At 46.0% G+C, this 25760-nt stretch overlaps 1 long non-coding RNA gene across 2 annotated transcripts; it reads left to right on the top strand.

Annotated features, from left to right (window-relative positions):
- Positions 1–19490: 19490 nt before the first annotated feature.
- LOC121038258 (uncharacterized) lies at positions 19491–25279 on the top strand. 2 transcript variants are annotated; one of them, XR_005794270.1, is made up of 3 exons: positions 19491–20084; positions 22511–23082; positions 24385–25279. It is a non-coding gene; the product is annotated as an uncharacterized LOC121038258 (long non-coding RNA). The 2 variants fall into 2 exon arrangements; XR_005794269.1 differs by lacking the exon at positions 19491–20084 and having other exon boundaries at positions 21964–22696; positions 22972–23082.
- The last annotated feature ends 481 nt before the right edge of the window (positions 25280–25760 follow it).

Below are 25760 nucleotides of genomic sequence, written 5' to 3'. Positions count from 1 at the left end.
CGGCATTAAGTAAATTCACATTATTGTGCGCCGTCCGGGTCTAGAACTTTTTCATCATCCCAAACAGAAACTCTGTGCCTGCTAAACAGTGACTCCCCATCCCTCCCCTCTCCCTCCAGCCGCTGGTAACCTCTATTCGGCTTTCCGTTTTGTGAATTGGACTACTCTGGGCACCTCACGTAAGCCGGTTTGTATCGCATTTGTCTTTGGTCTGGTGTATTTCACTCAGTGTCACGTCTTCCAAGTTCGTCCATGTTGTAGCCTGTGTCCGAACCTCTTTCCCTTTAAAGGCTGAATACTTTTCTATTGTATGAAAATGCCGTATTGTTTCATCCATTCATCTGCCAATTTTGAATAGTTTATTAATCTCATCAATTACCATTTTATTATCACGCCATTGCTCGACACTGATTTCCTTGATTTCCTGGTTTGCCTTAAAATTCTTCCCTTTTCAATCCATCCTATGCACCACCTGGGTAACTTACCTAAAATTTCCAATAACTATTCTTCCTCCTATATCTCCCAAATCCTTGCCCCTCAGGAACCAGGGCCCCACACCCGTTTTGCCTCATCTCCCTGCTTTCCGTGGTGGTCCCCCAGTCACCCTACTAATCAGGACAAGAGACACTCTTTGGATGAGCCCTGCATTTTGGGCACACAGAGAAGCAGAAAGTCAGGAGAGGCTCCTCCCTAGAAAGCGGGAGCATGGTCTGAGAACTCTTCACCCCCACCTGTCTCACGCCCCCCCTTCGTGGCTGTGCCACGCACACTTGCTGTCTGGACTGTTCTCCACCCCCCACCCTATGAACCTCCTTGTCTCTCTGGGGGATTCCCACCCCATGGGTGACTAGATCGCACGAGGTCATGAGAGCGGACGCGGGAGGTGGGTGGCCTGTCCTCAGACCCCAGCCCGCCAGTCACTGGCTTATGCCCTGGGATAAATAACTTCCCCGGGAGTTGTGTTTTCAGTTGCACAACTGTAAGTGGAGCTAACAGTCACAGCGCCTCTTGTTGGCTTGTTGCAAATATTAGTACAGCACTACATTTGCAAAGAACTCAGAGCAGGACCACGCCGTAGAGTTAAAACTGCAAGATTACTTTTTTGATTAACCCCAACTGGACTGTAAGTGACGCATTTGTGAAGTTACTGCTCTCTTGTAAATATCTCTGAATGTTTAGCTATGTGCTGGACACAAGGAGTGTACTGGTAACAAAAAAACATTGCCCCTTCTCTTCAGTAACTCATATGCATTTCTGCTTCTTTCTAGAACCCTGTGGTGACGACATAGTGCATTCCTCTTCCTCTCTGGCTGCCTTCCTTCCTTTTCCTCCCTCATCTCCTCCCTTCCTACCTTCATCCTTCTTTCCTTTGTTCCTTTCCTTCTCCCCCTCCTTCCTTCCAAGAAATACACATCAGGTGCTTACCCTGAGCTGGCTACTGCCCCAAATGGCAGAGTCCCTGCTAAAGACAGGGCAGTCACCCTTTCAGGGAGGGTACTAAATAATGGAGAAGACAAATAAAAAATGCACAAGACAAAGAAGAAATAATCCGATCCAAGAGAGCAATAAATACTCTGGAAAAATCACCAAGTGTTACAGGACCGGTGTGTGCTGTGTGAGGTATTTCTGTTGAGGGTGGGCCCCCCGAAGAGACATGCCCTGAGCAGCGGCTGAAGGAAGGGAAGGTGTCAGCTCTGCCCAGATTCATAGGATGAGCAACGCGGGCAGAGGGAACAGTCACTTCCCAGGATCAGGACTGGGCTTGGTGTGGAGGGGGGAGGGGAGCGAGCCAGAGCTTGGTGGAAGAGGCGCGATGGAAGTGCAGTCAGAGAGGTGGGCTCAAGGAGATGCCACCAGGTCCTTTTGGTTCTGGAAGATGTGAGGAAGTCTGGGTTTTAATCCAAATGTGACGGGAAGCCACTTAGAGGGCAGGTGACATGATAAACGGGCCAGTGACATGATTCAACGTGTACTTATAAAAGTGGGGCGCCTGGAGGGCTCAGTGGGTTGAGCGTCGGACTCTTGGTTTCGGCTCAGGTCATGATCTCACGGTTCGTGGGTTGGAGCCCCGTGTCCGGCTCTGCATGGTGGTGTGGAGCCTGCTTGGGAGTCTCTCCCTCCCTCTCTCCCTACCCACCCCCTCTCAAAACAAATAAATAAACTAAAAAAAAAAAAAACCCATTAAAGAAAAGTGTCTCTGCCTATGAGAATCTCTTGGAGAAGTGTGAGGGGACTGTGGGAAGACAAGCAGCCCTGAAGGTCGGCATCCAGCTCAGGTCTTACAATGTCCTTAAATCAAATAGGAACTAAGCAGGTGTTGTGTGGTCAGAATCAGGTCCCCCGGATCTTAATCCTTAGACAAATTGGAAGAGTGAATTTATTAAATTTCTAAGTCTAATGGGAAAATATATTTTAAAATTGTAAAAACATGTCCCATAAGCAATAACAGACAAATGTTCTCATTTCATCTCTCTCTCTGATGCAACGTATGTGTTGGAATTTTAAATCTTGCATGGGGTGAGTTTTTATTGTTTCTTAAAGGCAATTGTTTTCATATTTCAAACATCCTTCTATTAAGAATTTAAACTGTAATTTTTTTTCTATTTTAAGCTAACAAAGAGCCAGTGAGTGTGTATATTCAATATACGAAGTAATAAAAAGGAGCTGACCTGGTGGGGGGTGCGGGTGGGGGAAAAAAGATTGTGGCACAAAACCTTTTGAATTAATTTCTTAGATCTCTTCAATTCTGTTGGCCAATTTGAAAGGAATTCCTCTCCCCTCGTAAAATTATTTATTTCAGGTATTTGTAGATTACTAATCTTAATTCTTTACTCATCTCCTGTCCCCTAATCCTTGTCAAAAGGGAAAAAAAGAAGCATCGATTAGCTGAGCTCAACATCAAAGGAATGATCTTCCCCATAAATCAATCCCTCCATCCTCTTAATTGCTTTGTTGATTCTCCCAAACTTCCCATTTATCTATTGAACTGCTCATTCCTGAAGCCTTAGGTTTGTTGCCAGAAATTCTTCCCTTTTATGTTTTTCTGCTACAAGTTATTGTCCAACTAGTGATGCTTGGAAAATCGAGGATTGCCTCCCCCATGAGCAGCACGGAGAACATCGGATCCCAGAGATTCAGCAACATCTCACGTTGGATATGAAATTGACTAAAACTCAAGACTCTAAGTTCCTTGATTCTTTGGAAAGTGCGTTCATTTCCCAATGAATACAAAGGGAATCAGTCTGCGTTCGCTGTTTTTAGTCTTTTAGAAATGAAATTAATGTGACCCTAGCCTGCTTCTCACCAGACCTGAATATTGATTTCTGCCTCATTTTCTGGCCCCTTTTCTAAGTTCTGAAGACACTACCCAAAAGGGATATTGATCAGCAAGCTGCCTGTCACTTCCTTGGGCGCAAAGGACACAAGCCCTGTCACCTCCATGCCCCAAAATAGACCTAAAGGTAAAGGGTCAGAGATGAAAGGCTTCTGATTAGTTCTTTGTAATCAGCCTCTGAGGAAGAACTGAGCCTCTGTTTACACCTGTCCTTGGAGTTTAAGATGGAAAACTTTTACTCCCAGGTCCATGCATGGAGGTAGATGAAGCAGAACTCTTATCTTTCCCAGTTTCTGATTGGGAGAGATGGATTGTTTGTTTCTGCCTTTTTAGGGTAAAAAGCTTATGTTTCTGGGCCTTTCATTTGTTGCCTATGCTGATGGGACATCATCTGTTATAGGAATCGTAATGTTTTTAGGTACTGACTAAAGAACACCCAAATTAATTTCTCCTGGGAAAAAGAACGTGCAGACCCCGAGGGACTCCTTTTTCTTTCCTCAAGTTGTAGTGATGCCGTTGACTTCATTGTTAGCCCAGAGCAGAGAGGGTCGGGGAGTTACGTGAGGCTAAGAGAAGGAATGCAAGAAAAAAGTCATTACTTATCCATGTTCACAGAACGGCTGACGAAATCCAGGAGGGCAACTCTGAAGCATCCTCTGGGGAGGAGAAGTTTTCTAAAGTGACCTTGGCTTTACCCATCACCCTCATAGTTAGCTCAATGACTGGCCTTTAAAAATGAGGTCATGACGCGAAATTCTGGTAATCCTTTGTGCGTATTTCATATATATTCTCTTTTCCAGTTTTAGATTACTGCCTTAAAGCAGGCTTGTGCCTCTCATTTGAATTACGCTAATATTCTCCCTTACTCTCCTTCTCCTTGCCCGTGGTCATGCCTTCATCATTTATATTCTCCCTGATCCAGCAAGGGAAGTTATTTTCACGCATGTTTCCTAAGTTCTCTCTAGGTTTTAGAACTGTGAGTATATGACTAGCCAACATGTCCAATAAGCCACAAGGAAGGCGGAAATGTGCAGAGCTCCGCTTAATGATAAAAGTGACTCTTCACGATCCGGGTAAGTGGTGGGTGAGCGAACGCCCCGTGATTTGGGCCGAGGACATGCTTTGGACCAAGAGCACCTCTCTTCCTTTCTCTTTGCTCCCCTTCTCTGTTCTCTTCCTTGTCCCTTTTCCCACGAGGAGGGAGAAAGTAAAGCAGGCTTGTCTGGACTCCGAACAGTAGCTTTTAGTTCTCTTCCCTTCCAGAAGTTGCAAAGCTGTCTCTCAAATCTGCCCAACGTACTTACTGACTCCAGGAGGAGTTTTCTCTTCTTGTCCTCACTTGTTCTAATGTGCAAGCCAGGAAGCAAGTGTGTTGGAACTGTGTGTAGCCATACCTGCACCCGGTTTAGCAGGGGAACATTCGCTGTATTGTTCTACTTCCCAGTTAGAACCCCTGTGTGCAGGAAATATAATTGGCCATTATTTCTACAACCAGGAGAGTATAACTTATTATAAATACCAGGCACCTCTTCTTGTCAAGGCTCAGATGTGATCCACTCTCTGGCCCTCACACAGCCCTAGTGGGGAATGATGTGTTGAGAAACCAGTTCCCATGTGTTCAATTTCCCTAAAACTAGATTTCATGTCTATATCGAACTTCCCTGCATTCTTCAATCATTAATAAAACATAACTTGTGCTTTTCTTTTTAAAAAAAATTTTTTTTTTCTTTTTTCCAACGTTTATTTATTTTTGGGACAGAGAGAGACAGAGCATGAACGGGGGAGGGGCAGAGAGAGAGGGAGACACAGAATCGGAAACAGGCTCCAGGCTCCGAGCCATCAGCCCAGAGCCCGACGCGGGGCTCGAACTCACGGATCGCGAGATCGTGACCTGGCTGAAGTCGGACGCTTAACCGACTGCGCCACCCAGGCGCCCCAACTTGTGCTTTTCAAAAGTCCGTACAGAAAGACTGATTCTGCTGGTCCCAATTTTAGATTGTGACAATCAAACTCAGCCTAACATAGATCAATGAAAGTCCACAGACAAGTGACTCACAGAGCAATGTTTCCTCCTCTCTGCCCCTCCGGCGTTGATTTAACTCTGTCATGAACGAAATAAGGTGGTTTTCAGGGGCCTATCGGCAAATGCTAATCTGGAGGTGATAAGCAAGAAATCTAAGGGGTGTTTGTTTTAGAGTATTTTCCATCAACATCAAACACAGTTGGTAACTCAACTTGTCTCATAAAGCAATTCACATAGATACTGGGATCAGTAGACCTTTGAAGACAGTGTCAATCAAGATATGGTCACTTTGTCCCCTACTGCTCCTAAATTCTGCCGAAGGTTGCCTCCTTCTAGCTGTCTGGCAATTCTAGATCACTAATTAACAACACCTGGGCGAGTGAACTCAGCTTGCCCAATGAGTATACGATGAAATTGAAGTTCATTTCATAAAACCACGTCACAGCCAAAGACGCCCTTCAGAATTAACCTGGTATGATGGGGTTAAATCAAGATGGTAGTTATCGTTTGCTTGTTTAATTCTTGTTGGATCTTCACTATAGATGAGATTTGGGTGGTTCCTTACACAACCCAACAACTGGAAGTCAGGCAAAGAAGACATCCCTGGGTACGTTGAAGCAAGCAATAGAGAAATAGGTTTTAGAAGACATTTGAAAGATCGCTCCCCACATACAGACTCCTTGCACCTGTCTATTTAATGATGCGATTGAACTAGATAGAGTCTGTAGGTCTCTTTCATTAATTAATCAATGCATTAGTTAATCAACTAGACTTCTGGCTGTTCTTCTAGTCCCTAAGCTGGTCCCTGTCCAGTAACTGAATGTGCTGTTCTCCCGGGCTGGGTGCTCACTCAGGATCTTTCCATAGCTCGTTCTTTTTCACCAAAAGGACTTCCTGTGGGCCTCCCAGAAGCCTTCCTGAGAGCCCAGCTTCCTGCAGAGTCCCCTTGCCTCCCCTCCGCTCCCTCGGGATTGCGCACATCCCCATCTGAACTCAGAGTGTATCACACGGTGGGTCTCGTAGAATCGGGTTTGTCACTCCCTTTTGCTCTTGTGCATGGCCACGGCCCCAGCACCAGAAAAACACCCGGCTCCCACTGGGGCCCGGTACTTTTTGGTTGAATGAATGTTCAGAGGATAAAGGTGTCACTTCTGTACCGAACGGATTGTTTACCTGTGTTATGACTAGCTATCTAGCTGTGCTGGTGGTTTTTCAGAATCTGTGGATGTGCTTCTTTTGAAGTGTAGGTTTTGTTTTCTTCAACCTTTTTTTCTTGCAAAATAATGTCAAACTTAGGGGACATTTCGAAGTACAGTACAAAGAACTCTTGTATCCCTTTTGCCCCAATTCATCAGAAGTCATTGACTGTAAACTAATGTTGTGATAGCCGAAAAAAGCTTCATGTGCCTGAAAAGGTGAGTGGTTCTCTTAGATGTGCTGAAAGTTCAGTCTGTCGATTCCATCTGTACCTTGAGACTCTGTGTACCAAACGGAAATGGACAGTGGAACAGAGATCTGGACAGTTCATCGAGGAAGCTGTGCTAGTCCCTCTTTTCTCTTTTCTTGAGTCGCTAAGTTCCCCTGCTCCTGCCCCCGCCCCCCATCTCAGACATGTAATTCTGGGGCACTTGGCTCAACTGGGCGTTGTATGCTTCTAACGTCTGCCAGCAGTCCAGTTCTGCTTCCTCCTATTCCTCTGAGGTTCTCTTCTTCCCTGGCTCCTTTCTTCTCACAGAGAGTCCCAAGACGGAGGTAACAAGCAGCCGGAATAACGATAAAGTAATGGACACATTTATTTTGTTATTATTATCATTATTAGAGATTTTCTTTTTACGTAATCTCTACACCCATCGAAGGACTTGAACTCACAGCCCAGAGATCAAGAGCGGACACATTTGATTCCTACACCCTCTTGGGAAAAATGAAAATGTCGCTGCAGTGATCTTGAAGTTCAGCCGAGCCAGGGGGTGAAGGGCAGCAGAACGCAGGGAAGAGCTGGCATCCAGGGCAGGAAGCACCCTGCTCTGTGCCGGCTACTCCAAAGGCGCAGCCGTGGAGTCTGGAGGTCACGGCCATTGGTAGCTCCCTTGTCTGAACCTAACAGGTAGCGTGCCATCATCGCACACTGCCATTGTTGGTTTCACGCTATTGACACAAGGGGATGAGTTGCCTCATCGCCTCTCCTGTGCAGAAACCGCCACTTGCCGTCTCCTGCACGGGCAAATATTTACCAGCTCTGCCGACATCCAAGTATATCAGCATGATGGAGGCAGACGGCAGTGTGGTCAAGTCAGTCTGGGGTCAGACGCCAAGGGGCACAGGGGTTGGGCATCTCCTTGCTGCGGTGGTGGCAACAGTGGCGGGGGGGGGGGCTTGACTCTTTGGGACTCAGATTGGTGTTGAAATAGCTGTCATCTGTATCATCAGACTTGAAAATAATCTTGGCCTCAGTTACAGATTTGTAGATTCTGTGAATTTCCTGATTGATCAATATCAAGGTCTAAGAAGGGGAAAAAGGGAGAGGGGAGATGAGGAAGGCAGAGAGAAAGGGAAGAAAGGTGCTTGCGGAGGGAGGGGGCAGGCTAAATGACAGATTTGCTTCCTTTTGCTAACTAATGTTCCTGGGCCTTGGGGACATGGGTTGCTTTCCCGACCCAGACTAAAATACGGGAATGGCAGGGTCCCATGGACAGAATCAAACATCTAGATGAAGTGAACCATTAGATTGTTCTTGCACGTGGAAACATACCTTCCGGTAAGAGTGTAGGATCCGGGTAGAGCCCAGAGCCTGAAAAGATGGGAGATCAAAAATCAGGAATACATACGACATTTGTTGAAGCATGCATGAAGGCAGCCCTTGATGTGTAATCTTCACAGTAATCACGAGAGGGTGGTACTCTGATCCCCTCCGGGTAAGAGAGGCTATCTCAGCCAGAAAGGGTCAGCGATCCACCAAAGTCCCCACAGCCAGTAAATGACACGGCCAGGCATCCATTATTGTTGTGACTCCAAATCCTACACTCATTTCTCCCCAGAATCTTTACTGCCCCTTAAACCCAGAGAACAACAGACGTGCGCTGGAAACAAATCTAAGAGCAAACACACTAGGTGAGCCAAAGCGGGGCCAAAGCAGCCCCAGGGGGCAGGTGGTGAGAAGGGCCAGGGGCTGGGAAGGCTGGGTGGGGGAGGCGTTCTTTTCGCCAAGTTCTTTCTGCTCCTCTCTCACCTGAATCCAAACACGCTTTTCTGACGCTCCTGCCGATGATGCGTTATTTTCCTTCGCGCCATGAATACTGTTATCTAACTGGCCATTATTTTCAGCGTCAGTAGGAAAGTTTCTAGAAGCGCTTTCTTATGCTAACACGTCTTACCTCATCTAATCTCCAACAACCCATGCGGTAGATGCTGTGATCTTCCTGCATTTTACAGATGATGAGCCGGGATCTGAGACATGCCCGGTAATTTTTTCTCACCCCTAGCTGGTGGCCGGCAGCACTGGGAGCAGAGCTGAGCCAGTCTCTCTAAGAGGCATGGCCACTGTCTGGGAGCTTTTCCTTGGGGCCCATGGGACCTTTGAAAGTGAACTGACCCGGGTGGTCCAGAAGAGCCCTCTGGTCCATGCCAAGTACTAATTCCTACCTTGAGGACCGCTGATTTCACAGGTAAATTCCACCACCGTCTCATTGGTTTCCATCACGGAATTCGATTCTGTTCCGTCTGCAAAAATGCAATCCAGGAGGTGACCCATCTGAAACGATTACTTCACCTTCTATATTAAGAAATCATTTAGAAAAATTATTTGCCTGAAAGATTCTATTTGCTTCTTAAAAGGCCTATTCTTTCTCACCCCGAAGCACCTTTTCACGACAAGAACCCAGCAACCCGTGTCATATTTGGAACATTTGAATTGGGACAGAATTTTTTACACTGTTTATCATCTGGTGAGGGCTTTAAGGGGAAAGTGTCAACATAAATTTGGAATTTCCTGACTCTTGCAGATTTGAGTTATAATCTTGACATGACTAGAAAGGAAATCTTAAAAAAAAATATTTTAGAGTGTTTTATTGTGGAAATGTCCCCAAACATTTTCATCCCATTTTCCCAGAGAAACCTGACAGTTTGGGGAGGCGGGAAGGAGGGGGGGGGGGAGAGAACAAAACCCAATGGCCACATCCTTGAACTCTTTTGTGTGTTCAGAACAATGTCCAGTTAAAATCAAACAATATTGCTGCTAAATACGTCTAAAATAGTCCTTGGTAAGTACTCCTGCCCTGCTGGAAAAGCTCTATGGGAAGGGCAGTTTGTAGAAGTGATGAGGGCCGAGGGCCTCTCTGAAGTACGAGCCCCGAGGTGGCTAAGCACAGCAAGATACAGTATCTTTCCAATAACCCTGTCATCAGCTCGTTTACTGCCTGGGACTTTAAATCCCCATCTGAGCACAGAGCGAATGCCATCCCTGCACCCAAGTGGAAAACCATCCCCCCCCCCGTCCCCCTCCCCTGCAAGGACTGGGGGTGGGTAAGGCTCATAAAGGAGAAGTCATGAAGTCTGGCTTTCTGGCCAGATTTCCTCTGGAAGGTGAGGTGTGGCCGGCACTGTGTGTGTGTGGACCGCCTGGGAGGGGACACACACCCTGCCTTCAGACGGCAGGACCTCAGCCTGGCCTGCGGCCAAGGAGCCAGACGCCAGGCCCGGGCTCTCAGCGGTGGGAGCGGTCGCTGTGCCGGCTTATACAATGGCATTATCTCAAGCCAACCACGGCTGCAGAAACTCGCAGTGCTTCCTGTCTTTGCAGCACAAACTGTCCGATTTCCAACAGCTTTCGGACACACTCGCTGGCGCTCGGTCGCCAAGCTCGGTGTATAAATGTCTAAAGCCACTTCTTCCTTGGGAGTTGCAGACGCTGCGATGCTGTAATCCATTGTATTTTTATCCCCTCTGGAAGGACTTGCACAATCGTGAGTCACACGGGGAAAGGGATTAACTCTCAAAACATGTATGTGATGTAGGCAACCGCCTGGAGCTTCTTATGGTAGGGGCCGTAGAGGAGTAGAACAGCCTCGAAGGTCATATTGACACCACGTACAACACAGTTTATTCGTGGTGGCCCATCATCTCATTGTGCTTCCCACTCTGGAATCTCTGGGGTCTTCTTGTACAAGGAAAGCCTCGGGACAGAAACGCCAAATCTGGGTGAATGTGATGGGGAGAGCTTCCTTTTAAAATCTAGTAATTACTGGGGCGCCTGGGTGGCTCAGTCTGTTGAGCGGCCGACTTCGGCTCAGGTCACGATCTCGCGGTCCGTGAGTTCGAGCCCCGCGTCGGGCTCTGTGCTGACAGCTCAGAGCCTGGAGCCTGTTTCAGATTCTGTGTCTCCCTCTCTCTGACCCTCCCCCGTTCATGCTCTGTCTCTCTCTGTCTCAAAAATAAATAAACGTTAAAAAAATTTTTTTTTTTAAATCTAGTAATTACTTTCCGTGTATTTCAACTGCGTTTGCTCAAAATGGTGATGGAACTCTCAAACACAGCCCTTGGATTAAATTATAAAAATTTTAAAAGCCATTAAAACCCTGGTACTACCAATGTGTCAAACAGGATGAGAAAAACTTGTTTTTAAAAAATTGTTTTTATTTGTTTGGCTTTCTTGGCTTAGGAATATTGCAGTTAGATTATTGAATAGGTGACCAAGTCTCTCAAACGACGTGCCTATGCCAGAAGGCTGAAAACATTTAGCAACCTGCTCGCAGAAATCGGGGGTTTAATTCAACAGTTACCAGAAATGCTCTTAAACCTTCTGCTTCCAGGTCAGGAAGTTTTTGGCAGGTCGTGGACTTCTGCTACGGGGTGTGCTGTGTAAGGAGTGTTGTTGGCCCAGGCTGGCTTCGCGGGGAGCTGAGCCCTCTGCTCTGTGCTTCATGGGAATCCCCGCTAACAGAGCAAAACCCAGTTGCGGTGGACGTGGGCATCGACAGCTTCAAATCGTGTGTCAGATAGCTTTGCTTCATTTACGAATGACGATGCTTCTCTCTGGCCCTTGCTTTCGTGGAAACGGGCAGGCTTTCCTGGCCAGGATGCAGGAGGGTGCTGGCGAATGTTTAACAACCAGCAACAGACAACCCTGGTGGGAGGCATTCATCATGGCTTTTAATGAGATGAGCCTAGAGATGTAGAATTTTTTTTTTCCAAATATTACACTTATTTATTTTTGAGAGAGGGAGAGAGACAGAGCATGAGCAGGGGAGGGGCAGAGAGAGAGAAGGAGACAGAATCCGAAGCAGGCTCCAGGCTCTGAGCTGTCAGTATAGAGCCCAACACGGGACTCGAACTCACGGACTGTGAGATCATGCCTTGAAAAGAAGTCGGACGCTTACCCGACTCAGCCACCCAGGTGCCCCGAGGCGTAGACTTTTTTAACTATGAAATGTTTCAAGCATATAGGAAAACGTAGGGAATCACACATTAAGTGTTCACGTGCTCACCAACCTGCACATTTTGTGATAGTGACATCAGAATTGTCTTTTAAAGAAAGAGTGAGGACCACTCTCCGGCCTCCTTCCCCTTTCTCTCTGCACAGAGGTGATTGCCTTCTGAACTTTGGTCTTTTCCTTCTCTGCCTGCAGCTCAGACGTTATTCAAGCACTCACCGCTGTGTGAAGGCTGCTGTCTGTCCTTGATGAGTCAGTACGGGTTTTTCAGCGTTTTGAATGCTCTTGCCTCCCTGTTTCCAAACGTGTGTTTGTAGGCACGATATGTAATACTGCTTTGTGTGTTTTAAAATTTGAAAATGCATGGTATTACGATGCACGTAACCTTTCTGATAAGTTTTCTTGAGGTATAGTCCACATCCTGTATAAATCATCTATTTCAAGCACACAGTTTAATCGTTTTTTTAATGTCTTCACAGAACCGCACCACAATTGACTTTAGAACATTTTCGTTACCCACCTCCAAAAAACCCTGCACCAATTACCAGCCACTCCCCCTTCTCCCCAGCACCCCCCACCTCCCAGACCTCAGCAACCACACATCTGCTTCTCGTCTCTGCGGACTTGCCTGTTCGTTTCACATAAACGGCATTATATCTGGGACCTTTTTTGTCTGACGTCTTTTATGCAACATAACATCTTTCCGATTCACCCATGTTGTTCGGGTGTTGGTGCTTTATGCCTTTTTACGGTCTACCATTTCGCCGTATGGAGGTATCGCTTTTTATTTTAGTCACCTATCGATGGATATCTGTTTTTTCCCCCACTTTTTGGCTATTATGAATAATGCTGCAAATGAACATTTCTGTACCAGTGTTTGTGTGAACATGTTTGAGTTTGGCGGTAAGTGTCTAGAGCAGACTTGCTAGGTCGTAGGGTAGCTCTATGTTCACTCTTTTAAGGAGCTGCTAGACTTTCCCAGACAAGCCGCATCACTTTACATTTCCACCTGCAGTGTATGAGGGTTTCAACCTCTCCATATCCTTGTCAACACTTGTTACTGGCTGATTTCTTTATTTTGGCCATCCTAATGGGTGGTGTGAACTGGTTTTGATTTGCATTTCCCTAATGACTAATCACGGTGACATTGAGCTGTGACATCTTTTCATCCGCTTACTGGCTATCTTTTGATTTTTGCAGTATAAGAACTCTTTACACAGCTTATTTTATTTTAAATGTTTATTTATTTATTTTGAGAGAGACCGAGAGAGAGAGAGAGAGAGAGAGAGAGAGAGAGAATCCCAAGCAGGCTCCCCACCGTCAGCGCAGAGCTCTCGATGCGGGGCTCCAACCCATGAACTGTGCGATCACAATGCGAGCCGGTATCGAGAGTCAGACGCTTAACCAACTGAGCCACCCAGGCGCCCCTCCTGAGGTATGTTTTTAAGTGTCTATTGGGTAAATACCTAGGAGTGGAAAACCTGGGGTCTGAATGCATACTGTAGGGTTTATTAGATATTGTCACATACTCTTCTTTCTCATAAACAGTGTATTAGAGGTCTCCATTCGATAATACTTGGTATTGTTCGACATTTAAATTGTAAGTATTTGGGGGCGCCTGGGTGGCGCAGTCGGTTAAGCGTCCGACTTCAGCCAGGTCACGATCTCGCGGTCCGTGAGTTCGAGCCCCGCGTCAGGCTCTGGGCTGATGGCTCAGAGCCTGGAGCCTGTTTCCCATTCTGTGTCTCCCTCTCTCTCTGCCCCTCCCCCATTCATGCTCTGTCTCTCTCTGTCCCAAAAATAAATAAACGTTGAAAAAAAAAATTAAATTGTAAGTATTTAGATGAGTATGAAATCGAATGTTGGCACTGTCTTAAAACGTGGTCTTTACTGATTGTCAAACGATGGTGGCCTGCGAGGGCCAGAAAAGCTGCTGGTGCTGTTTCGTTATTTGTAACACAGAGTTAAGAGATTGTGGCAATAATATGTCCTTGTGAATCGACAGCCGTGGAGACCCCCCGGTAGAAGTGGAACAACATGAATACGTGTGCAGAATGTTTGTAGGGCCCCTCTGCATAGCCTTAGTTGGCCGTATAACACCACTGACTACGTAGACTAGACTAGACGTAGCGTAGAGCATTTTTTAAATCTGCAGTATGAACTTTTGCTATTGTTTAGTGTAAAGTTCTAGAGCTTATTAGAACAAGCCGTTTGCAGCTTCTTTAGCCCCTGGAAGCCCTTGTAAGAGCAAAATAGATTCCATTCCCACTTTTGGTTCCCAGCCTTTGCTTAGCCTTGTAGCTAATAATTCCAATTCCTTCGGCAACCCAACTATATAATAAGTTGTTTTTAAGCATAAGTCAGTGTCACATAATATTTATGCAAATAAGAACATTTTAGTGGCAAATAAAGGTTTCTTTTTTCTTTACTAGAGTTTGATTCAAAAGGAGACCTAAGAAGAAGTCTCAACTTGCATTGTGAGGGCTCTAAAATTTCAATCGTGTTTTCAGCTGAGTTTCTTGTATGAGTGTTGATCTGTGGTTTTAACATGCATAGGTAGAACCTACAGGGTAAAACAAGCAAACAAAAAACGAATAATAAAGCGAGGAACCTTCTAATGGAAGAAGCTTCATAAATGTTGGGTCCCATAATTACAAAACTGCTGCTTTAAAGTGTATTTTAACAGACAGGTTCTCTCACAGGTTCTCTCACAGTTATGGTAACACTGTGCTCAGCCTTTCACACATATTCATCATATCATTTACTCCTTACCAAAACCTAAGAGTCAGACATTACCTCACTTAACCCGGCTTTAGCTGTTTGTTAGAATCTTCCACAGATTTAGCTAGTGATATTAATTTAGGCTCTGAAAATAAACGAAACTTTGGAGCCTTTGGCTATTTCCTTCCAGCAAATTTGCAAAAGCCAAGACGATTCAAGAGTTTCATTAAAGACAGCTGATCCTCTTAGCAGTGCACATGGAGCATTCTCCTTCAGAGAAAAAAGGTAAAGTCAGGAAATCCTGGGATGTTCTGTCTAAATTCTACTTCACTGAAGTGGTGACAGATTAAAGTTCAGCCTCAAAGTTATTTTTCACTGGAAATTGGGTAGACTCCAGTTTGCACCAGATTTTTTTGGCCAGACTTTTTTATCCCTCTGGGCAGAGCTCAGGGCTCTCTATGTAGTTGATGGAATCTTGCCCACGAAAGGCTCAAAAGAGGGATGGAGGGTGTGGAGAGGAGAGGTTCTGACCCCTGTCCCCAAGCCAGTGATGGTCGGCGGTTTCATAGGCTTTGTATCCAAGTGAGTGCAGATGGGCTGTTGGCCAGACATGGAACCGTCACACCACGCAGGAAGGGATTCAGAGTTGACCAGGGACAAAGATGTCTTCTTTCACAGGCCCTTCAACTTGTCCTGGTGTTATCTGCCTCTTACGCAGCTATTATGAAATTCAGAAGACGTCTAGCTAGCATTTTATCTTTGTCACACGTGAGCTCTGTGCTTCAAATTAGGGAAAATAATAGAACCATCCCATGGCAATTATACTTTAATAACAAAAATTAAAAAAAATAGTAGTATTCAACAGGGCTAATGTGAAGATTCAGTGAGATAATATAGTGCAGGAAAGGTGCCTGGAAAACAGGAAATGCGTCATAATTGTTAGATAGGACTACGCTTGTATTATTATTATTTTTTCAACGTTTATTTATTTTTGGGACAGAGAGAGACAGAGCATGAACGGGGGAGGGGCAGAGAGAGAGGGAGACACAGAATCAGAAACAGGCTCCAGGCTCTGAGCCATCAGCCCGGAGCCCGACGCGGGGCTCGAACTCACGGACCGCGAGATCGTGACCTGGCTGAAGTCGGACGCTCAACCGACTGCGCCACCCAGGCGCCCCTACGCTTGTATTATTAATAGTGATACATACAATAAGGTCAGAGGAAAATAAATTCATTCTTCATGTATACAGAATGTTGTTTGGCTGCACCTTTAAGCTTTTCTCTTTTTTAGGATTTTCGGTTTTATTTATTTATTTTTAAGTAGGCTTCATGCCCAGCACAGAGCCCAATGCAGGGCTTGAACTCGTGAGCCTGAGATCGAGGTCTGAGCTGAGATCAAGAGTCAGATGCTTAGCTGACTGAGCCCCCCAGGCACCCCTAAACCTTTCAACTTTTTAGAGATCATTTTGATACATCCAGTTAGAGGGACCATCAATGTAGGTCTTCTCCATGCATGGCCATCAACTTAAAAATAAAGAAGAGTAATTTTACATACCATATAAAAATGTAGCTTTAGTAGGTGGTTTGTAAATCTGAATAGTTTTTACTGTTTCAGGACATACCTATTGATGCAGAAACAGTCTCTGGATTTATCTTAATATTAAAAAATCAGAAAGCACATATGCTACTATACCAACATGGCAAAAATTTTGAAATATCATAAAAAGTCTGAGATAAAAACCACAAAAATATTATTTTACTGGATTCACACTACAGAGTCTGGATTTTTAACTTCGTGGCTATTTTTTGACTTATACAATTAAGAAATGGCCAAGTCAAGGGGCACCTGGGTGGCTCAGTCGGTTAAGCGTCCGACTTCGGCTCAGGTCATGATCTCCCGGTCCGGAGTTCAAGCCCTGCGTCGGGCTCTGTGCTGACAGCTCGGAACCTGGAGCCTGCTTCGGATTCTGTGTCTCCCTCTCTCTGCCCCTGCCCCACTCATGCTCTGTCTCTCTCTCTCTCTGGCAAAAATAAATACACATTAAAAAAAAAAAAAAAAGAAATGGCCAAATCAACATTTAAGTAAATAGGGTTTCAAGCAATATAGGATTAATTTTCCCCATTTTTTTTTAAAATCAACCAAGAGAATTCAGAACACCATACACACACACACACACACACACACACACACACACAGTCCCCCCTCCCCCAAATTAAAATCGACCTGGATAGTGCCATTTCAGAGCACGATTGTAGCAAATCTAAGTTTTACCTAAATAAATAATTCTCTATGACTTAGGGTAGTTATTACACAATTATGAACCATCACCAAAACTTACATTGTTTAAGAGTAAGTGACTTTCTTTTCAAGAAGTGGCTCACGAATGTTTTCTTAAGTAAATTATAATGATAAATCGCCAGTAGTATCTTAAACAAATATCTTCTAACATTTTCCCCTTGATTTCCATGCCCAAGGTGAACAATTTATTTTAGGAGGATTATTTCTGCTGACAAGGAAGTTAAGAAAAAAAATCACTCAGCTGAAGAAGGTTTCCTGATAATCACGGAATCTTTGAAAGCTTGGCCCTGGATATCATTAGATGACAGTCTCACCTCAGGGTCCCCTCACCGGGAGGAAACCCGGGTGAGCACTGAGTCTCCTTATTACTGGAGGGCATGCCTGCCAACACAGACCATTTTGGAAGACGGGAAATGTAAATAGAAGCATAAGTAGCCACCGACAAGGTTCAGGAAATAGCAGTAAGGGAGTCACCAAGGTCGTCATATCTCAGGTTTTTTGATTTGGGAGGGGATATGAAAAAGCAGGAACTATCCTTTGGCCCTTCATGAAATGGGAATATTTGCTGGTCCAACTAGTGGAAAAACACCATGCTTCAAAAGTTTCCAGAGAGTAACAATGAAAGCTATGATTTGATGAGGCGTACAAAAAAAATTTTTTTTTCTATGTAGCCAAGTGTGCAAATCGTAAATATCTAGCTTGACCCATTTTTCTCTCTCAGTCGAATTGTGGTAAAAATATACATGGCACAAAATTTACCACCGTAGCCATCTTTGAGTGCGCACTCCGGTCTACACATTGTTGGGGAACCACCGCCACTCTCCGCCTCCAGAAGTTTTTCAGCTTCCCAAAATGAAACGCCACACCCATTCGACACTGGCTTCCCATTTCCCCTCCCCCTAGGCCTGGACGGCCACCGGGCTACCTTCCGTCTCTCTGAATTTGACTCCTGTAGGTGTAAGTCATCTGAGTGGACCCCTACAACATATGTCTTTCTGTGCCTGGCTTATTTCATTTAGCATAATGTCTTTGATGAATTTTATCAAATTGAAACCCTTGCATAACCGGTGAGCTGACGAAGAAACACGACATTGCCAGAACCAAAGAGGCCCTTGCGGCCCTTCTTTTTTGGTACCTGCTACCCTTGCGTGATCATGAGGGCGAACATGTCCATGGTCAATGACAAGAGTGAGACAGAAGAGAGAAGACCAAGGTTTCTGCCTCTCGTCTCCCCAGTAGGAGAAACTGCATATCTGGTCTGTTTTGGACATGAGGCTTTAGCCTACCTGCCAAGAAAAAGCTTGGAAACTGTTGGCTTAGAAAATGTTCATACTTCCACACCCAGATTGTCTGGAAAAGTGCCTTGGGTTTGCCCTTATTCTGCTAACTCCCACTTTTGTGACTCTGTTTAGACAGCATCTCCTTCAGGAAGCCTTTTCTAATTGCTCATTGGTGACTTCCTGCCAAAATGTGGCATAGCCATACGATGGAATATTATGCTGCCTTTAAAAGGAAAAAAATTCTGTCATGCTGAAACATGAATGAACCTTAAGAATGTTCTGCTAAGCAAAATGAGCCAGTCACAGAAGGGCATACACTGTATGATTCCACTCATATGAGGTATTTAAGCAGCTCTTAATTACACAGAAGCATCATTACACTGTCATCATAAGAGTTAGTATGCATACTTCATTCTATTTATTTTTTTTATAATTTTTTAATGTTTATTCATTTTTTAAAGACAGAGAGAGACAGAGCACAAGCAGGGGTGGGGTGGAGAGAGAGGGGGGCACAGAATCTGAAGCAGGCTCCAGGTTCTGAGCTGTCAGCACAGAACCTGACGCGGGGCTCAAACTCACAAACTGCGAGATCATGACCTGAGCCTAAGTTGGCCGCTCAACCGACTGAGCCACCCAGGAGCCCCTTCATTCTCTTTTTTATCTGAAAGAAATTACTTACAAATCTTTCACTTTTACACTTCCTGATCTAGAAACAAAAACCCACATAGTTTAATTAGATAAAGGTATAAAATATACATGAACTTTTACAAAGAAACAAGCCAAGTTTTTTTTTTCTTTTTGAAGCTAGAGTAAGTAACAATAGATAAAAACATATTTCCCATATCCCTAATATGTCTGACCTTTATTTGAACGCCATTCTCTGAGTTGTGGGGATTTACTATACATTCTTTTACTCTCGGTTGCAAGAAAATCTTGAAACATGGAAGCCAACAGTAGGTGAAGTCCAAAGTTTCCCTTTGTTAATTCCCCAAATGTCTGCAAGTAAGTTACTCTCTGATGGTGTCCTTTACATCCAAAAAGTGAGCATCTTTCCTCTTGTTGGTTTGTTTGTTTATTTATTTAATATAAAAAAATGTTTTTTAAGTTTATTTATTTTGAGAGAGAGATAGAAAGTGAGTGGGATAGGGGCAGAGAGAGGGGGAGAATCCCGAGCAGGCTCCGCATTGTCAGCGAGAATCCCGAGTGCGGCTGGAACCCAAGAACCATGAGATCCTACCCTGAGCTGAGATCAAGAGTCAGATGCTCAACCAACTGAGCCACCCAGGTGCCCCCTTCCTCTTGTCGTATAAGAAGCTATCCACAAAACCAAGGGAAGTCCCCCAAATCTACCTTTCCTTTAACTTTGGATCGTGAGTCAACAGAAAAGATATCAAGTCAGATGAACAGGCTAAAATATTGAACAGACTCCTCATAACTATTCTCACAAACACAATGAAACTTTGAAAAGCCACAATTTGAATATTATTAGAAAACTCGTTGTGGCCTGATCACAAGACATTTAAAAAAAATTAATTAGAATTATGGATGATTTTTGTCCCCTCCTTTTTATTTGTCAGATTTTTTTAAATGCTAACTTCAGATTCTTTTTATCACCACCTTATGCTATTTGAGAGTACGCTGTAAACAAATGAACTCACTTCATTTCGTTCCTGTGCAGGAAGCTAAAGTCAAGCCGGTGGAAACCGCAGTGAGCTGCGTGTACACGGTTTTATCGGCACCTACTCTACTGTTCACTTTGTAGCTGCCTTGGGATGGGTAGGCGTAGCTCTTGTTTTCTCAGATACGAGAGCAATGAAATTGACCCAGACTTACCCAGCTTCCAGGAAATGGGCAAGTGCTCTGGTGAGAGGCAGGTACGGGAGGCGAGAACAAAAATAGGAACCGAGCAGATTGGGCACCAGATCCAATTTTCACCATAGTCGAATGGAGGAGAATGACAACCCAGGCGATTACCTGCAGTGTGATCGTAGTTATGACCTAGGTAAGCCCAGACTGATGGGTTCCAGAAAGGCACCTCACCCAGGCTTGAGTTGGGGAAGTGGGGGTTACAGAAACTCTGCTGGAAGACGACATGCCCAACTGGAGTGGAGAAACATGTTCTGGGCCAAGGGAACAGCACGCGAGAGTCTCCGAGGGAAGAGGGAGCAGAGCAAGTTGAGGGAATGCAGATTGTCCAGGAGGATGGGAGGGGAGGACGGGATGTGGCGAAGTGGAAACATCTAAGGCCAGGAGGAGGATGATCATGGAAATTATCTACTGGAGCCAGCAGCTGGACTTCGTCTAAGGCTCTCCGAGGTCCTTGAAATGCATTCAGCAGACAGAACGTGATCAAGAGGACTCTTAGGAAGAGTATCCTGCAGTGATGAGGAGGGAAGATCGGGAGGTGCATGCAGCAGAAAGGAAGTGTGTCGAAAATCGGGTAGTCCTCAGGCGATCAATCCTGATGGCCTGTTGGGCAAAGCTGAACGCTTGGCCCTTGCGGGGCAGCCGCAGGGGCAATGCACGGCCCCTGGCCCCAGCTGCCCTTCCGAGGGGTGGGTGAGGTGCTATCCCCCAACCTGGGAAGAAGCAGGTCTGGCAGGGGGGATGTAAGCTCTGGTTTGGATGTGTTGGGTTTGCTGTGTCTGCAGTGTGTCTGGCTCTAGGACAGATGGTCAAGAGCCGCTAGGAGGGCTCTGAGAGAGCAAACAAAACCGGTGATGCATGAGCTATGCGCAGGAAGGGAAACTCTGGTGGGGAATGAGATCGCTCAGAGAAAGGCCACCGCGTGGGGAACTGGCCCAGGACCGCACTCTCAGGAACAAGGAACGTTTGAGGAGTGAGCAGAGGTGAGGGCAGTGAAGAAGGCTGACACCGAACGCTCGCGTCCAAGAGGCAGGAGAATGAGGACCCAGCGTGGTCAAGGCGAGCCGTGGGCAAGGAGCTTCCTGCCCTTCCCATCCCTCTTGGGCAGCTAGGGTTTGCACAAGCCCGAGCAAAGCCAGGGACTGTTGGGGAAAGGGCTGTGGTCCGGAGGCAGGCTGGGTGCTGGGTCCCACCTGGCTGGCTGCAGCACCCCTGCGTCTGGAGCCCGGTGTTGCCAACCCAGCGGGGGAGCAGTTCAGTGCTTGGTGCCCACCGGAAGCTGGCTGGGAGGTTGCCAGGCGTTGGCCGTGGGAGCGCTTAGACCGGGGCCTGGCTGGCTCGCCTGTTCAGGAAGCCTCCGCTGGTAATGTTAGTGACACACGTGGATCTGTTTTAGGAGAATATTCTCTAACATTGGGCCTGTCCTGTAAACTCCTAATTCTGTTTGGCTCTAAAAGTAATTACCATACTTCATAGCCGTTTATGAAACTATATTAAAATTAAGCAGGGAACTCACAATCTATTTCTTTTTCAAACACTAGAGTTTGGTTTTTAGAAGTAAGAAATATGTCCATTTCTTAAAGTACCGTAGACTTTCTTCACTCGCCTGTTCAGAAGTCAGAATCTAATCACCCCTTATCTGATGAACTGAAAGAAGAAAAATATCATAATAAGGCTATATTAAAATCCAGGGATTCTGCACTGAATAACTAGAGTTTCTTCTTTCAGCGATTACATAAATCTTCTTTTACAAGCAACATAACTACTGAACTTTATTTTTTATTTTTATTTAAAAAAAAATTTTTTTTAACGTTTATTTATTTTTGAGACAGAGAGAGACAGAGCATGAATGGAGGACGGGCAGAGAGAGAGGGAGACACAGAATCGGAAACAGGCTCCAGGCTCCGAGCCATCAGCCCAGAGCCTGACGCGGGGCTCGAACTCACGGACCGCGAGATTGTGACCTGGCTGAAGTCGGACGCTTAACCGACTGCGCCACCCAGGCGCCCCAGACTTCCAGTAATCGAATAAGTCACGGACATGAAAAGTACAGCCCGGGGAATATAGTTGTCATAATGATGTCTGGTGACTGATGGTCGCTACTTTATCACGACGAACACGGAGCAATAACGTATAGAATTGTCAACTCACCAGATTGTACACCTGAAGCTACTACAACACGTCAATAGTAAATACTTAATGAATAATATTATTTATTTCAACAATAAATAAAAGGGGAAACGAGCCATAGAGTGACTTGAGAAAGAGCTTTCTGACCGAAATGGCAATGTCTTAACGTGTTGCCACCGGCACAGCATTGCTTGTGAGGCCCAGGCCTCCAGAGATGTGTGCGCCATTAAAACAGGCTCTAAAAAAAGAGATGAAAAGGCTCGGAGCCACTGCAAGACCGTCTGTGACATATTTAATCCTGGGCAACCTTTCCAGCAAGGTTCCGGCAGAGCTTGAGGAATTTGGCCCCCTCAAATCACGGGACTTTCCACATCACTCTGGTGATAAAAGGAGGTAGTTTTTTGTTTTTTGTTTTTTTTCCTGAACGCATAGGCAGAGCTAGATTCCTACGCCCATAGAGAGGAAGGAGAAACACTCGGGTGTCTACACAAGCCAGAGCACCGGATACGGATACAGCACCAGCCCAGATGGATGGGGCATTCCATTTCTCCACAAAAGCTGAGCTAAGAAAAATGTCAGGTCGATAATGAGGAAAGACTGGGAGGAAACGTAATACAGGTGAGTCGGGTCTCCTTGAGGAGATTTCACAGCAGCGAGACTGGTGGGCAGGGCAGTGGAAGATCGACATTTTTTATTGACCAGCTACCATATCCTGCGTGTGGTGCTCAGTGCTTTATGCCTATTATGACATCCTTGCAAGAGAATGAGTAGAGCTTTCCCCCTGGGAAGAGTGCCACAGTCCTATGGCTGGTTAACAGACATCAACATTCAACAAAACTTGGCAGTGAAATTATTTGCAGAAGCTATCATAAGAGTGCTTTTCTTTGTCTCAGATTGTTTTGTAGGACCTTGGAGTTTAATAACAGAGACCCAGATGCCTAATCCGTCCAGCTCGGTCTTGTGCCTGACTCACTGGATGGCCTTCGTGAAATCATTCTCCATCGGTGAGTGCATTTCCTTGCTGCTAAGACAAAACTAAAAATACGTATTGTCTTCAGGGGTTATGGTAAGCACTGGCTGAGTAATTTTTGCTAAGAAATTGCAACTTTTTCAAGTATAGAGGAGAGAAAAAGATGTATTTCATCATACAGGAAATCTTTTTGGGAGTTGCCCTATCCTAAAGTGATACAATATAACAGAAAAAACTTTCTACAACCTCTAAGCTTCATTAGACCACGGGACACAAAGTGCCGTAATTCTCGTGCTTTCTGATGCTGGCCAAGACACGGCCAAGACAGTTGCAAGAAGCAGTTCAGTTGTTCAAGACACGGTCAGTCGTTGAAGACACGGTGTGCGGGGGGGAGAGCAGTCTTTTTCTGTCCTGCTCTTCACACGCGGGGCGGGTCCCCCATGGACCTGGTCCAGCCGGGCCAGACATCTCTCATGTGTCTGTGCTCCCAAAGTGTACTCTTTCCCAAGTGCTAAGCCCACCGGCAACTTTTCTTTGGAATTTATATGACTCCGTGTTTTGGCTGCTACAAATCTAGTTTTATAAAGTGCTGGGTTTTCTAATTTTTTAAAACAAATTTTTAATGTTTATTTAGTTTTGAGAGACAGAGACAGAACACGAGCAGGGGAGGGGCACAGAGAGGAGACACAGAAGCTCAAGCAGGCTCCAGGCTCTGAGCCATCAGCACAGAGCCCGACGCGGGGCTTAAACCCACGAGCCGTGAGATCGTGACCTGAGCCGAAGTCGGAGGCTTAACCAACTGAGCCACCCAGGCGCCCTTGAGTTTTCTAATTTTAAGCAGGAAAATTCTGCCCCACTCGCTTGGTATTTTCTATGATTTTATTCATCTCCCTTTAATTTGAGTGACGGAGTCTAGCGGCTAAGAAGGTTTTGAGAGACAACTCAGGATAGTAGAAAAAGCCTAAAATGTGGAAGCCAGGAGAGGAATCCCGACATTGCTACCAACTTTCTTACGGCCTTGGATGCATTCCTCAGATCTTTGAAATTCAGGGTTTTTTGACCATCCGATGGGGAGAATGATATTGACCTTGTAGAGTTGTTGTAAGGGTTAGAGATCTTTGATAGATTTGCTTTATGAAACAAGCATATATTGAGTACCAAGTTCCTTACGTGGAAATATGGCTGCAAACAAGACAAATAACCAGCTCTTATACAGCCAGAGTTTCAGTGGGGAGCTATATCTAAAGTTACTGGGTCTAGAACTCGGGCAAACAGTCCATAGACACGGTGGGCACCTCCATATTGGATGCCAGTGAGTTCTTCCTTTATCCTCCAGACACAGGACAAAGGGACATTTTGAGGGGTCATCTGGTCCTCCTGTTGCTTCCATTTTCACGACTTATTCGGACAGCAGTTACTGAGCAGCTGGATCCCACGTGCACAGGCTTCCTCCAGCACTAGGAACACGGAAGTGATCGGGCTGTGGCCTTGGTCTCAGGGCTGACAGTCGGGGAGAGAGACAGGCAGTTACCCTTCAGTGTGCTGGGGACTGTGGGGTCCTTTGGAGGGGGAGTGCTTCCCAGAAGGGTCTGGGAACTAAGTCTTGAAAGATGAAGGGGATTTGGCACAACGAGGCGTGGTCGGGAGGGTAGAGAAGGTGCTCAAGATAGAGAGGACCGAGGCCAAGGCTTGGAGGGCACAGGGTCCTTGCTGTCTTGGGGGCAGTAGAAAATAATTCAGTATGAAGTACAGGGTGTAGGGACGGGGTGGGGAGAGATAAGGGGTGCCGGATACACGAAGAGAGCTCAGCCTCACACGTGTGCTGAGGAAGTTAAAACCTCTTACACGAGCCTGAGATTTTTGGAGAAGAGGTCAAACTGGAGACTCAGTGACACTGGCCAGAGGTTGAACCAGGGCACTGGTCATCAGGAGAGTCAGGCAGTAATGTTTGAGGAGGTGGACAGCCCAGTGGAGAGCGACTGGGGTGAGGAGTGGTGGGAGGGCAGACCTGGGTCCCCCCAAGGAGGACGGCCAAGCCATGGACCTGGGGAGGGAGGGAGCGCAGTCTTTGATGACAAAGGCCGCCTCGAGCTCTTGCTAGCCCCGTGGCCCCAGGAAAGTTACTGAACTCTCTGTGCCTCAGACCCTTCATCTAAAAGCGAGCATGATGATAGGGGCGCCTGGGTGGCGCAGTCGGTTAAGCGTCCGACTTCAGCCAGGTCACGATCTCGCGGTCCGTGAGTTCGAGCCCCGCGTCAGGCTCTTGGGCTGATGGCTCAGAGCCTGGAGCCTGTTTCCGATTCTGTGTCTCCCTCTCTCTCTGCCCCTCCCCCGTTCATGCTCTGTCTCTCTCTGTCCCAAAAGTAAATAAACGTTGACAAAAAAAAAATTTAAAAGCGAGCATGATGATAGTAGAACCTCATAGGGTGTTGCGTTGTTATGTGGCTTAAAGAAAATAAGGCATGTAAGGCACTCAGAAGGGTGTCTGGAGTGTCCCAAGTCCTCAGGAGGTGCCAGTTAGGGGACACAGCAAGATGGAGATTCTTGGAGGAGAAAGAGGGCTCAGGAGGACCAGGGGGTTTCCTTCTGTTTCCCATGACAAGAGGTTGCTTCAAGACTTTAAGAACAGCATTTCGGTCACCTTGTCAAAGGAGGTAAACTCCACAACGGAGGCTGCCTCGCCGGCTGCCAGCTGCGCAAAACCCGGGACAA

This window comes from Herpailurus yagouaroundi, unplaced genomic scaffold (genome assembly GCF_014898765.1).
Source record: "Herpailurus yagouaroundi ecotype Mexico unplaced genomic scaffold, PumYag 165, whole genome shotgun sequence".
Lineage (NCBI taxonomy): Eukaryota > Metazoa > Chordata > Mammalia > Carnivora > Felidae > Herpailurus > Herpailurus yagouaroundi.
The sequence above is the reverse complement of the archived record's forward strand: the minus strand, read 5'-3'. Positions and strand labels throughout refer to the sequence as shown.